This window comes from Apodemus sylvaticus, chromosome 19, assembly GCF_947179515.1.
Source record: "Apodemus sylvaticus chromosome 19, mApoSyl1.1, whole genome shotgun sequence".
Classification (NCBI taxonomy): Eukaryota; Metazoa; Chordata; class Mammalia; order Rodentia; family Muridae; genus Apodemus; species Apodemus sylvaticus.
The window spans coordinates 51824193-51836382 of NC_067490.1; the positions used below are offsets into that span (position 1 = coordinate 51824193).

Genomic DNA, 12190 nt, shown 5'->3' on the forward strand with positions numbered 1-12190 from the left:
TCTATCGTCATTTTAAGGAGCTTACACTTATTTAACAATAGTGACACAAAAATTGTCAAAGTATAAAAGTTTATGATTATGGAAAGTGTATAGCTTGTCTTAGGGTTTCTACTGTTAAGACATAACACCATAAACAAAGAAACTTTGGGAGCAGAGGCCATGTACATGTACTTCTTACTGGCTTTTGATCCTCAATGTGTTTTCTATAGAAGCCAGGACAGTTCAGCCCAGGAAGAGCACCACTAACAATGACCAGTGCCATCATACATCAATCACTAAATAAGAATATGCAATTTGAATACATCGGCCAGCCACCCAGGCTACGTTGGGTAAACCTGCTCTATGAGGTGGCTGCTCTGGGGTGGATTGTGCCACTCTTCATGGCTCTCAGATCTTCAGGGACCAGAAGCCAGTGTTTGATGGAAAAAAGAATCCATACACAGCCCTTCCCCTTCCAATCAGCATGAACAAGGTGGAACTGGAGACCATGCTGCCAGGAGAAGGCAAAGATCATACCTCTAAAGTATCTGTCAGGTGGGTATTATGTGTGAGGCTGAAGGAGTTACACGATGTTCTTTGGGGCAGCTGCCCAGCATGCCCTTCCAGACAATCCAGGTCCAGGGCGTTGTCATGAGGCACCTGCCATCCATGAGGTACACCCCTGTTGGCCGTTCCTTCTTTACTCCCTCTGAAGGCTGTTCCAACCCTCTTGGTGGGGGCAGAGAAGTGTGGGTGGGCTTCCATCAATCTGTCTGACCTTCTTTTTGGAAAATGATGCTAAATATTGATGTATCAACAACAGTGTTTTACATGGCACAGCCAGTGACTGAGTTTGCTTGTCAAATTTTGGATTTTAAAAGTATTGATCAACAAAAACCTCTGACAGATTCCCAAAGGGTAAAGTTTACCAAAAACTTAAAGCTCTAAAGGTGAAGTTGACTCACTGTGGTCAGATGAAGAGGAAGTACCTTCTCTGCAATGTGGCCCGGCAGCCTGCCAGTCACCAAATGGTTGCACTGCAGCAGGAGAGTGGGCAGACAGTGAAGTGTACAGTGGCCCAGTACTTCAAGGACAGGCACAAACTGCTTCTATGCTACCCCCACTTCCACTGTTTAAAAGTTGGACAAGAACAGAAACACACCTACCTTTCGTTGGAGGTCTATAACATAGTTGCTGGACAGAGATGTATAAAAAAAAAAATTAACGATCAGACTTCAACTGTGATCAGAGCAACTACCAGGTCAGCACCCGATTGGCAAGAGGAGATCAGTAAATTGATGCGAAATGGAAGTTTCAATACAGACCCATATTTTCATGTATTTGGAGTTATGGTGAAAGATGAGAGGACAGATGTCACTGGGCAGGTCCTGCAGACGTCCTCCATCCTCTGTGGGGTCAAGAACAAAGTGATTGCCACCTCTGTCCGGGGTGTGTGGGACAAGAGAAACAAGCAGTTCCACACAGGCATCAAGATCAAAGTGTGGGCCATTGCCCACCCCAGCACCAGTTTAGAGAAGTCCATCTCAAGTCCTTCAGAAAGATTCAGCAAGCAACTGAGGAAGATCTCAAGAGATTCTGGAATGCCAATCCAGGGTCAGCCCTGCTACTGTAAATATGTACAGTGTGCAGACGGTGTGGAGCCCATGCTCTGGCACCTGAAGAACACATACGCTGTTCTCCAGCTAGTGGTGGTCATCCTGCCTGGCAAAACTCCTGTGAATGCAGAAGACAAGCATGTGAGAGACATAGTGCTGGGGTTGGCCACACAGTGCGTCCAAATGAAGAACATGTAAAGAACCACACTACAGACCCTATTCAATCGCTGCTTCAAGATCAGTGCCAAACTGGGAGGTGTCCACAACATCCTGTTGCCACAGGGCAGTCCTCCAGTGTCGCAGCAACCTGTCATCTTTCTGGGAGCCAATGTCGTCCGCCCACCAGCTGGAGATGGGAAGAAACCTTCTATTTCTGCTGTCATGGGCAGCATGGCCGCACACCCCAACTGCTAATGTGCCACAGTGGGTGTACAGCAGCAGCAACAGGAGATCATCCAGAACCTGGCTGCTATGGTTTGAGGGCTGCACATTCAGTTCTACAAATATACATGCTTCAAACCCACCCACATCACATTCTACCAAGATGGATTCTCAGAAGGCCAGATCCAGCAGGTTCTCCCCCATGATCTCCTGACCATCAGAGAGGTCTGCATAATGCAGGACTATCGGCCAGGGAACATGTTCATCGTGGTGTATAAGTGGCAACACACATGCCTCTTCTGCACTGACAAAAAAGCAAGCAGGGTGGAAAGAGTGGGAACATTCCAACAGCTACAACCATAGACATGAAGATCACCCACCCAACTGAATTTGACTTCTACCTGTGCAGTCACGCTGGCATCCATGGACAAGCTGTCCCTCCCACTACCATGTGCTTCAGGATGGCAAACATTTTTCTTCTGATGAGCTGTAGATTCTAACCTACCAGTTGTGTCACGCCAATGTGATCTGTGTCAATACCTGTGCCAACTTGCTATGCTCACTTGGTGGCCTTCCAGGACAGGTACCACCTGGTGGATAAAGATCATGACAGCGCTAAATGAAACCATACCTCTGGGCAGAGCAACAGGGGAGATCACCAAGGGCTCACCAAGGTGGACCAGGTCCATCAGGACATACTGTGCACCACGTACTTTGCTTGACATGTTGTATTGTTCAGCAATTGTATACCAAGTTGGATTCAGATGAGACCAGTTACACTTGGAACAACAGATGACCAGCCCTTCCGTGAAAGCCAACACTGAACAAAAGACATCTTTGGTTTTATTAAATCCTCCATTTTCCAAAATGCCTTCTGTTCCAGATTTCAGAATTAGAATTTTGGGCCACAAGCCTGTGTATGACCTCAGTGTAGGTTGTGGTTTGCCAAGCTGCTGACTAAAAGTCCCATTTCCTAAAAACAAAACAAAAAACAAACAAACAAAAAACAATAACCAAATGTCCTAAAAACAGTCTATGAATTCTCAGGGATTTAAAACATTTTAATTTATTTGGTCATTCAATTTACTTGTTTTTATCACCTAATTCTCAATGAAATTGATGTGAAGGCTCTGAGCATGAGAGCAACATCATTACCCTTGGGGTTTTAAAGCCTGGCCCTGAGAAGTTGTCACTAATGTTGAGTTCTTGGGGATGCCATGTGCCCTGCAGCCCCTAGGTATCCACAGAGTCTGTTGCTGGACACTGTATGTCCTGGACGCCTGAACAAAGGCACAGTGGCCAAGGAGATGGTCACATGCATTTACTGCAGTGACAAGTCCGAGAGATTGGCAGACAAGTGTCATTTTGATAAAAAAAAATATATTTAAAAAAAGAAAAAAGACAGTATACTGACAGTCTAATCATGAGATTTGTCCTGTAGAACTGTGATATTTATTTTCCAAAATTTCTAAAGAATATAGGTCTGCTGTGATAAGTACTGTACAATCATTTTTCACTGTTATGTCTTTAAAAAAAAATCAAAGGTAATTCATGCTTATTTAATTCAAGCCTAATTTTCCAGCGATGTTTTCTTAATTTAAGTTTCCTCCTCTCAGTTGTCTTTAATTTGTGTCAAGCTGACATAAAACTATCCAGCACAATTGACCCCTTGTTAAATTTACACACAAACTCATCACCTCTAAACCACAACCTTCTCTTCTCATTCATTTCTAATGTCTCGCATTAAAAAATAAATAACTTTAAAACTTCCACAGATTTTACAAATTTAAACATATTCAAGACTAAGTCCCTTAAAATATCCAAACTTTTTTTTAAATTCAAAGTCTTTCAAGTCTCAGCTGTTATAGAAATCAAAATTAATTTAAATACTTGCTTACTTCAAGAGGGAAGAAGCAGGACAGTCACCTTCAGAATAAATTAAACTCTCAACACCTTAAATAATGCAATAATATCTAATATCTCAGATCCAGTCTGAATCTTGTGGGCTCCTCCAAATGGCTTGGGTTAATTTGCAAGCTCTATCCTCCACAGTACACAGAGTTTGTTTTCTAAACTTGGGCATCTTCCATCCCATCACTTCTATTGCTCTTGAGAATCATACTCTGGTACTTGTGTCTATGAAATGCTGGTGTCTTCTGTCACAACTGGGCTGCACTTTCATGAATGGCCTATCTAATGATAGTGCCAACCCCCAAATTTCTTCAGGATTGCTTCAACCCTAGACCATCAACTGCTACTGAGGCTAAATCTTCACCAGTGACTTTCCTAGCATCTCTCAGTGCCCTTCCTTAGCTGATATCCATGATTGCCTCTTCCCTTCAAAAGCAGTACCACCTGGGTGTCACTTACCCTGCCATGGTCCACTGTCAGCATGAGGTAAAACCTTGGCTGCATATGGAGAATGATTCTGTGTGCTAAGTCTTCTGAAGCACTTACGAGAAGACTTCATTTCAGTGATTCTGTTCTCTTTTATTTTTGTTTTGAGGGGCCTTGTTTCTTTGTTTTCAGCTTTTGGTTTTATTTTTAGTAACTTGTTAATCACTATTTTCTCAGCTCCTGATAGCCAGTGTTAATTGCTGGCATTAGGAACTGGCTTCGCAGATCACCTCCAAACCCAATGAAATCACCCATATGCTATAGGCACACTCACATCTGTTGCCATGGCAATCACATACAATCTCAGAGTCCTCTTCCCACCCTTACCTGTGAGTGGTTATGTCACAGCCTAAATAAAAGGCAGACCCTTCCTGACCTTTGCCTATTTTTCTTCTGTCTCTTTTCCCCTTTGTCTCTGTCACTCCCTTGTCCCCCACCTCTGCCACAATAAACCTATGCCACCCACATAGAACTGCATTATCCTCGTGTAGTCGGACTAGATTCAAGTTGCAATTCCAACACAACATCAATTGCAAAGCCTTCACTAAAGTGGTGCTGGTCGCTTGTTAATCAAGACTGTTTAGCTCCTCCTGATCAAATATCATAGCATCTTAGTTCAGAACAACATAAGGCTCCTATCTGGACTTATTTGAATCTTTAAACATCACACTGTATGTTTACAAGTCAGATCTCCATCACTTGCATGTCTCTCTATGTTCTTATCTTCCAAGCTCCTATAGAATAGCCCACTGAGATCTCAACATTCTTTTCTAGTCCAAATATCCTTAGTCTTTCCACAATTATCTCTAAAGCATAGTCAGGTCTGTCATAGGATTATTCCTCTTTTGTTACCAACTTGTTTTAATTAGGATTTCTATTGTTAAGATCAAACATGATGACTAAAACAATTTGGGGAGGAAATGGTTTATTTACTTCTACAGCACTGTTTACTGTCACTGGCTTTAGGAAAGGAACCCAAGCAAGGCAGGAATCTGGAGGCAGAAGCTGATGCAGAGGTCAGGGAAGGATGTTGCTTATTGGCTTGCTCTCCATTGTTTGTTTAGCATTCTTTATTATAAAACTCAAGGTCATCTGTCCAGGGATAGTCCTACTCACATGGGCTGGGTCCTTCCCCCATTAATTGAGAAAATGCTCTAATCGTTTATAGTCTAAACACTTGCCTGAAGCCTGATCTTATAGAAACATTTTATTAATTATGGTTTCCACTTGACCCTCAAGTCCACTTTTCTTCTGGCCCAGATCAGCAACCTGATACCTGCCCAAATGCTCCAGACTTCGAACCTCCTAGATGGTCCACAGTAAACAAGGGTACAGGAGGTCCAAAGTAACCAGGGGGACAGGAGGTCCCCAGTAACCTGGGACACAGGAGGTCTGCTCTAACCAGAGACACAAAAGGCCTACCTTAACCAGACCCAGCACTACATGCCTCCAAGAACACCAGCTCAAACTCAGGTTACAGAGCTCTACCTGCCTCCAAGGAGGCCAGATCCAGTCAGATACATCTAGGAAAGTTAAAACCAGAGAGAACCAGATGGCCAGAGGCAAGCGCAAAATCATAAGCAACACAACTGAATGCAATTTGACATTTTCCGAACCTAGTTCTCTCAATACAGCTAGCCCTGGGTACCCTAATATGATTGAAAAGCAAGATAATGCCCTAATATCCAATCTCATGAAGATTATAGAGGCCTTTAATGAAGACATAAACAATTCCCTTAAAGAAACACAGGAATATACAGGTATCCATCTCATGGGGGGCTCTGAGGCCTCTGCCTATTATCAATGCTATAGTGTGCTTACAGATAAAAGCCTGTCAACGCTGTGCTCTGAGAGGTCCAACCAGCAGCTGACTGAGACAGAGTCTCAGAATCTGACTGTAGGCAGGGACCTCTAAGGTTGAATTAGAATAAGGATTAAAGAAGCTGAGTGAGAGAGTGACTCCATAGGAAGAACAGCAGTCTCAACTAACCCAGACCCCAGGGACATCCCAAAGATTGAACTACCTACCATTAAGAACATACACAGGCAGGTCTTAGGCCTTTGGCACATTATAGCAGCTGTCTGCCTGGTCTGCCTCAGTGGGAGAAGATGCACTTAATCCTTCAGAGCTTTGAGGTCCCAGGAAAGGGGGAGTCCTGGTGTGGGGGAGCACCCTCTTGGAAGCAAGGCAGAGGAGAAATGGGATGTGGAACTGTGGGTTGGTTCAGACCTTGGGGAATGAATGGAGGCAATGTCTGGATTGTAAGTAAATAAAATAATTTGTAAACATATTTATGCTTAAACTAATATACACTTAATAATAAAGGTTTCCTTCTCTCAGATTACTTTAGCTTGTGACAAATTGACCTAAAACTATCTATCTACATATATTGAATGTGAATACATAAATATCCTAATAGTGATGTGCAACTAACGTTTGTTTCACCATAATGACTGAATAAAAAAATCACAAGAATAATGATGATTATGAAATTTGTTACTACATATATATTATAAAGCGTGTATATTGCAACATTTAAAATTAATAATTAATAATGAGTTAATTGAGAAGATATGTATACAGGTATTGCATGTAATTGGAGTGATCAGTTTAAAAAATCCTGTGTATGTTTTTTAAGCCTTATAATAACCATAAAAATTGTACAGACATCTACTCAAAGATTAAAGACCAATGAAACAAAACATATTACTACTAAACCACACAGGACGAGTGAGACAACAAATGAGAGAAAGAATGGATACAAGATACATTTAAAACAATCCATGAAGCACCAATAATATGACTTCAGTATTGATAGATAGTTGGTTTAAATGTAAGTGTCTTAAATTCTTCAATATACATTGACCAACTTATATCTGCACACACACATAAACATAGACTAAACATAGACCAAGTTTACCTCTTAATATGCTATGAATATACTAAAGATGAAGGAAAAGGAATATATTCATGCTATTGTTATTCCAAAGAAAAAGTAGGGACAGTATTTCAATAGACAAAACATAAAATAGTTCTCTGAAATGGCAATATCTATTATATTAAAGGATAACTTATCACAAATAGATAATATTTATAAATGAATACATTTTCCACTCATAAAGCCACTGATATATGTGTGCATAAAATGTACGCATGGTAAATATAAAGCAAACAAAGAGAGAATTCAAGATATAAAATCAATGTGAAATTAATATAAAACTTTAGCTTATTTGATTTCAAAGATGGCTAGAACATTCAGGCAGAAAATAAGTAAGGAAATAGTGGAGATGAAATTAGATACTGAATGAAACTCATGATCTATACAAAATAGTTACCACTAGCATTACTAAAATTGCTTTATACTTGAGTACATATAGAACCTTCTCTCAGAAAAACTGTGTGTTAGGTGACAAAACAATTCTCAAAAAAATTAAGAAAATTGAATTCAACCCAAGTGTATTTTCAGCACAATAAAATGGAGCTATATATGCATCACTGTCAGAAAAGCCAGAGAGTTCAAAATCAGTGCAAATTAAATAATACATTTCCAAACATCAATTTCTCAAAGAAGAAATTAAAAGTAAAAAATTATAACAAATATCATTTACTAAAAATGTCTTATAGAAAGATTAAATGTGCTTATTTTGAATGTAATTCTCTATGACTTCTATACTTCTGTAACCTACAGTCCAGCTTACAAAGAATGTCAAACTTGGCCTTTGGAATGAATAATATCAGGCTGAACTTCTAAGGCTTATTGCATTACATCTACTCAAGTATATTGCAGGCTGGAGAGATGGTTCATTGGTTAAGAACATTTTTTGTTTTTCTAGAGCACCTTGTTTCAATTCACAGCACCAATATGATAGCTTTTGATAGTGCATAACTTCAGTCCATGCAGTCCAATTCCCTCTCTGGCCTTTTAGTTAAGCATAAATAGAAGAAATACAGAGATACATGCAGACAAAACACACAGACACTAAAATAAAAATTAAAATATGATTAATTTTTATAAATATCCTAATATTTAGAGTGAATATTTTGCTTCTCAGTTCTTTCTCCAATACTAATGTTAACTCAAGAGAAAAGCATTGAAAAATAATTGAATTGTGGCCATATATTCAAAAGTGACAAATAGGAAAATGCAATACAATATACATCTTTTAAAAATTATCCCTTTAATTTATTTTATCTTAATTTATAGTATATGTTAAGTTATAAAATAAAATGTCTATATTCTTTCTTCACATTTTTTTATCCAGGTGAATAGCAGACTATATCTTTATCACCAGAAAAGGGGCTTGGGGAGGTTGGAATGGGTAGAAGAAACACTACACTCTAAATAATATAATGTTTTAAACCAAACTTAATATATTTGTCCTAGCAACCACTTAGTAATACTTAAATGTCAACTATATATTTTAGAAGACAAATGTTTCAAAAGCTTCAAGCAGAGATAAGAATAGATTTCATAAGAGTGTGAAGATTATACAATCTCTTAAAGGCTTCTGGTAACTGGCAATATGATACATGAATTTCTTCTTTTAGATTTTTCCTGACTATGATGAAGTCAAGTAAGAATCCAATAGTGACAAAAAAAGAAGTATCTTGGCACAGCCCTTAGCATCATGAATATTAATAACAAGTTAAATTAGTCACATACAACTGTATTTTTGTATGTCTGTTCCATACTTTTCAATTAATTGTTACAAATTGTGTGGACTTTTTGTGAGAAGATATGGTCAAATATGTCCTCACTCCAGGTAAAGTACCATCAGTAGAAATAAAGGTCTGATCACACAGAAGTGCAGCTTGATGAAAGAATAAGTTTACTGGGCCTTTCTACATGGCAAGTTTGAATCAGCTACACCACTGAACATAAATATCCCTGATGGGCTATGATCATTATCCTTGGTTACCCTCCAAAACTTAATTTAAAGACCCTATTGTTGAAGATATCATGAGTTAACTCAAAAAATGGAGAAATTACGTCAGGAAATTTCACCCACATTAACTAGCTTTCAAGGTGCTATGCATATTACAGGAAAAAAGTGATAGTCTTGCCCAGCTGTGTTATTTGGCCTGTTAAGTTATGTCTATTGTTACAATAATGATGTCATTATTGTGGGAGTAAACAGCCACTTTCTGATGGATATAAGTCATACCCCAGGTGATAATACTGGTAAGATTCTCAATGCAAAATATCTGAGGAATGATAGGTTATATATTCCAGGAAAAACTGCTATTACTATTATACTAAATGAATATAGTATTAAACAACTTCTAATAAATTATTGCTATACATAATTAGTTAATGTCTCAGGCTTCATCAGAGAAGATTCTTCTTGCCATAGATGACAATTAACAGTGAATCCACAACTGCTCAACATACAGAGAGTAGGAGAATATAAATTGTTCACTCCTAAATGAGATGTACATATCACAAGACTCAGTAGATGTCATGAAAAAGGGAATGAAAAGAATGTAAGAGTAGAGGTATTGTACGAGTGCAAGAGAACCATTTTCTGGCACAAAAGATTGGTTGTACATAATAATTAATTCTTTTGATATCTTGAATGAACTGTACAAGTTCAAGCAAGACAAAGTTCAGTATGAAGTGGGGAACTGCACATAGAGTCAAACTTCTGATTGAGGGACTACTAGCAAGTGATAGATGCTAGAAGTGGAAGGCTCAGGTTTTGTTATGGATATGAATCTTGCCATGTTAACAGTGCTCCCAAGAGGAGCCCACATTCAATCATTTGTGGTTAACACTATGGAAATCTGTGGGTTTAAAAAAGAACACAAAGTTGTATAGGTGAGAATTTGGGGATTAATCCTGGAGCAGTTGAGGATGAGTTTACTCATGATGTAAAACTCTCAAGTAATAAATAAAGACTTTAATAAGCTAATTGTATCCAACTGGTGACTGTTCAGCCATAATTACTGGTATATAACATTAAATGGATTCACCAAGTTTATATTAAGTTTATAGAAAATCACATATGTATAATGAATATAACATATATAATATACAACATATATTTTGTATACATACATGTGTGCAGATAGAAGGAGTTGAAGGAAGGATAGTGAAGGCTAGAAATAATGTGAATACAGTACTTGTGTGAGCTTCTCAAAAAGTACAAGTTTAAATTCAATTTTTTTTTAAATTTAAACATGGGAATCGCATATTCTTTAGAGATCTCTTCCAAGCCCTATATAACAGGCAGTTCATTGGACCAGTTTTGCACTGGAATCCTTATGGTAACCAGATACTTAAACTCTAAAGGGAAAAGGCCTACTCTTGACTATTCCTTCTCCTTGCTCCTTGGTTAGTAAGTGTAAATTCTTGGTTCTAGCTTAGTAAACATTGGATTCTCAAGACTATATTTAAGTTTGAATATAATGGGCATAAAGAGTAAGTTGTCATTTAACTAGTGAATTGTAACTGAAAGATGAGTTTATATCCACACAAGACTTGAACAAAATAATTAATGGAAATAATTATGAAAAATAGAAAATGAGTTGATGAACGAACGAGCCAGTAAAATGATGACTACTGAGAGTGTGTGTGTATATATATATATATATATATATATATATATATATATATATATATGTATATATATATTCAAGACTTTTCATGACACTTGAATCCAAAGAAAGATCTGAACCAAGAAGGCTTGCATACCAATAACACTGGGGATACCCAAACAGGAAAAATTACTTGTCAGGTGTAATGGCCTCAATGATTTTTCTTCATAGCGTTTGTGAAATTTGGGCTTCAAGAGTCAGTGTCACACCGATTAGTCAAATGATGGGGAAAGTTCAATGAAGTAGCATACCTGTAAGGGATTATCATGATTAATTTAGTCAGGTAGGAAACCTATATAATATAGATGGCTCCATTTCCTGGTAGGGAAATGAACTGTATAAATGGAGAAAAGTAGTAGGGAAGCATTATACATTCAGTGCTCTCAGACTCCTGAAGGGGGCTGCTGTTTCCTGTTCCTGCAGAATTTATTTCCCTGCCATGGTGGACTGATAGACTGTAACCATGAACTGTGGGGCTGAATAAACCCTTTCTATCATACATTTCCATTGCCAACATATTTTAACACAACAACAGGAAGAGATGCTAAGACAGTAACATTTAGGAACATATCATTATGGTATCTGCTTTCAGAAAACAGATAAATTATGTCTGAAAACATCGACAATGATGTCATTGGGGGTTTTTGAGAATACTGAGAAATCTTCAAAAGTTTGCAACTTTTCTGAGAGTTGTGTATCGCCACTATACATATGTTTTCTGATGCTGTGCTGTATCATTTGGTTATATCACTACTTATGAAAGGTATGTGGGAGATCATAGGCTGTCCTTCATAACTACATATGTATTTAAAATTATAATTTTTAAATATTTTTTATTTTCAATATTCTTTGTTTACATTCAAATTGATTTTCCCTTTCCCGGTTCCCCCTCCCTATAAGTTCCCTCAGCCCTCTTCCCTCTGCCCATTCTCCTATCAACCCCCTCCTACTTCTCTGTCCTGGTATTCCCCTAAAATTCTGGAACAAGCATTTTCAGGACCAGGGATCTTTCTTTCCTCCTTCTTGGAAGTCATTTGATATGTGAATTGTGTCTTGGGTACTCAGAGTTTCTGAGTTAATATCCACTTATCAGTGACTGTATTCCATGTGTGTTCTTTTGTGATTTGGTTACCTCACTTAGGATGATATTTTCCAGATCCAACCATTTGCCTAAAAATTTCATAAATTCATTGTTTTTAATTTCTGAGTAGTATTCCAT

General features: G+C 38.2%; 1 pseudogene; it reads left to right on the forward strand.

The window, feature by feature from the left end:
* The first annotated feature begins 248 nt into the window (after positions 1–248).
* On the forward strand, positions 249–2698 carry LOC127669223 (protein argonaute-2-like; annotated as a pseudogene).
* The last annotated feature ends 9492 nt before the right edge of the window (positions 2699–12190 follow it).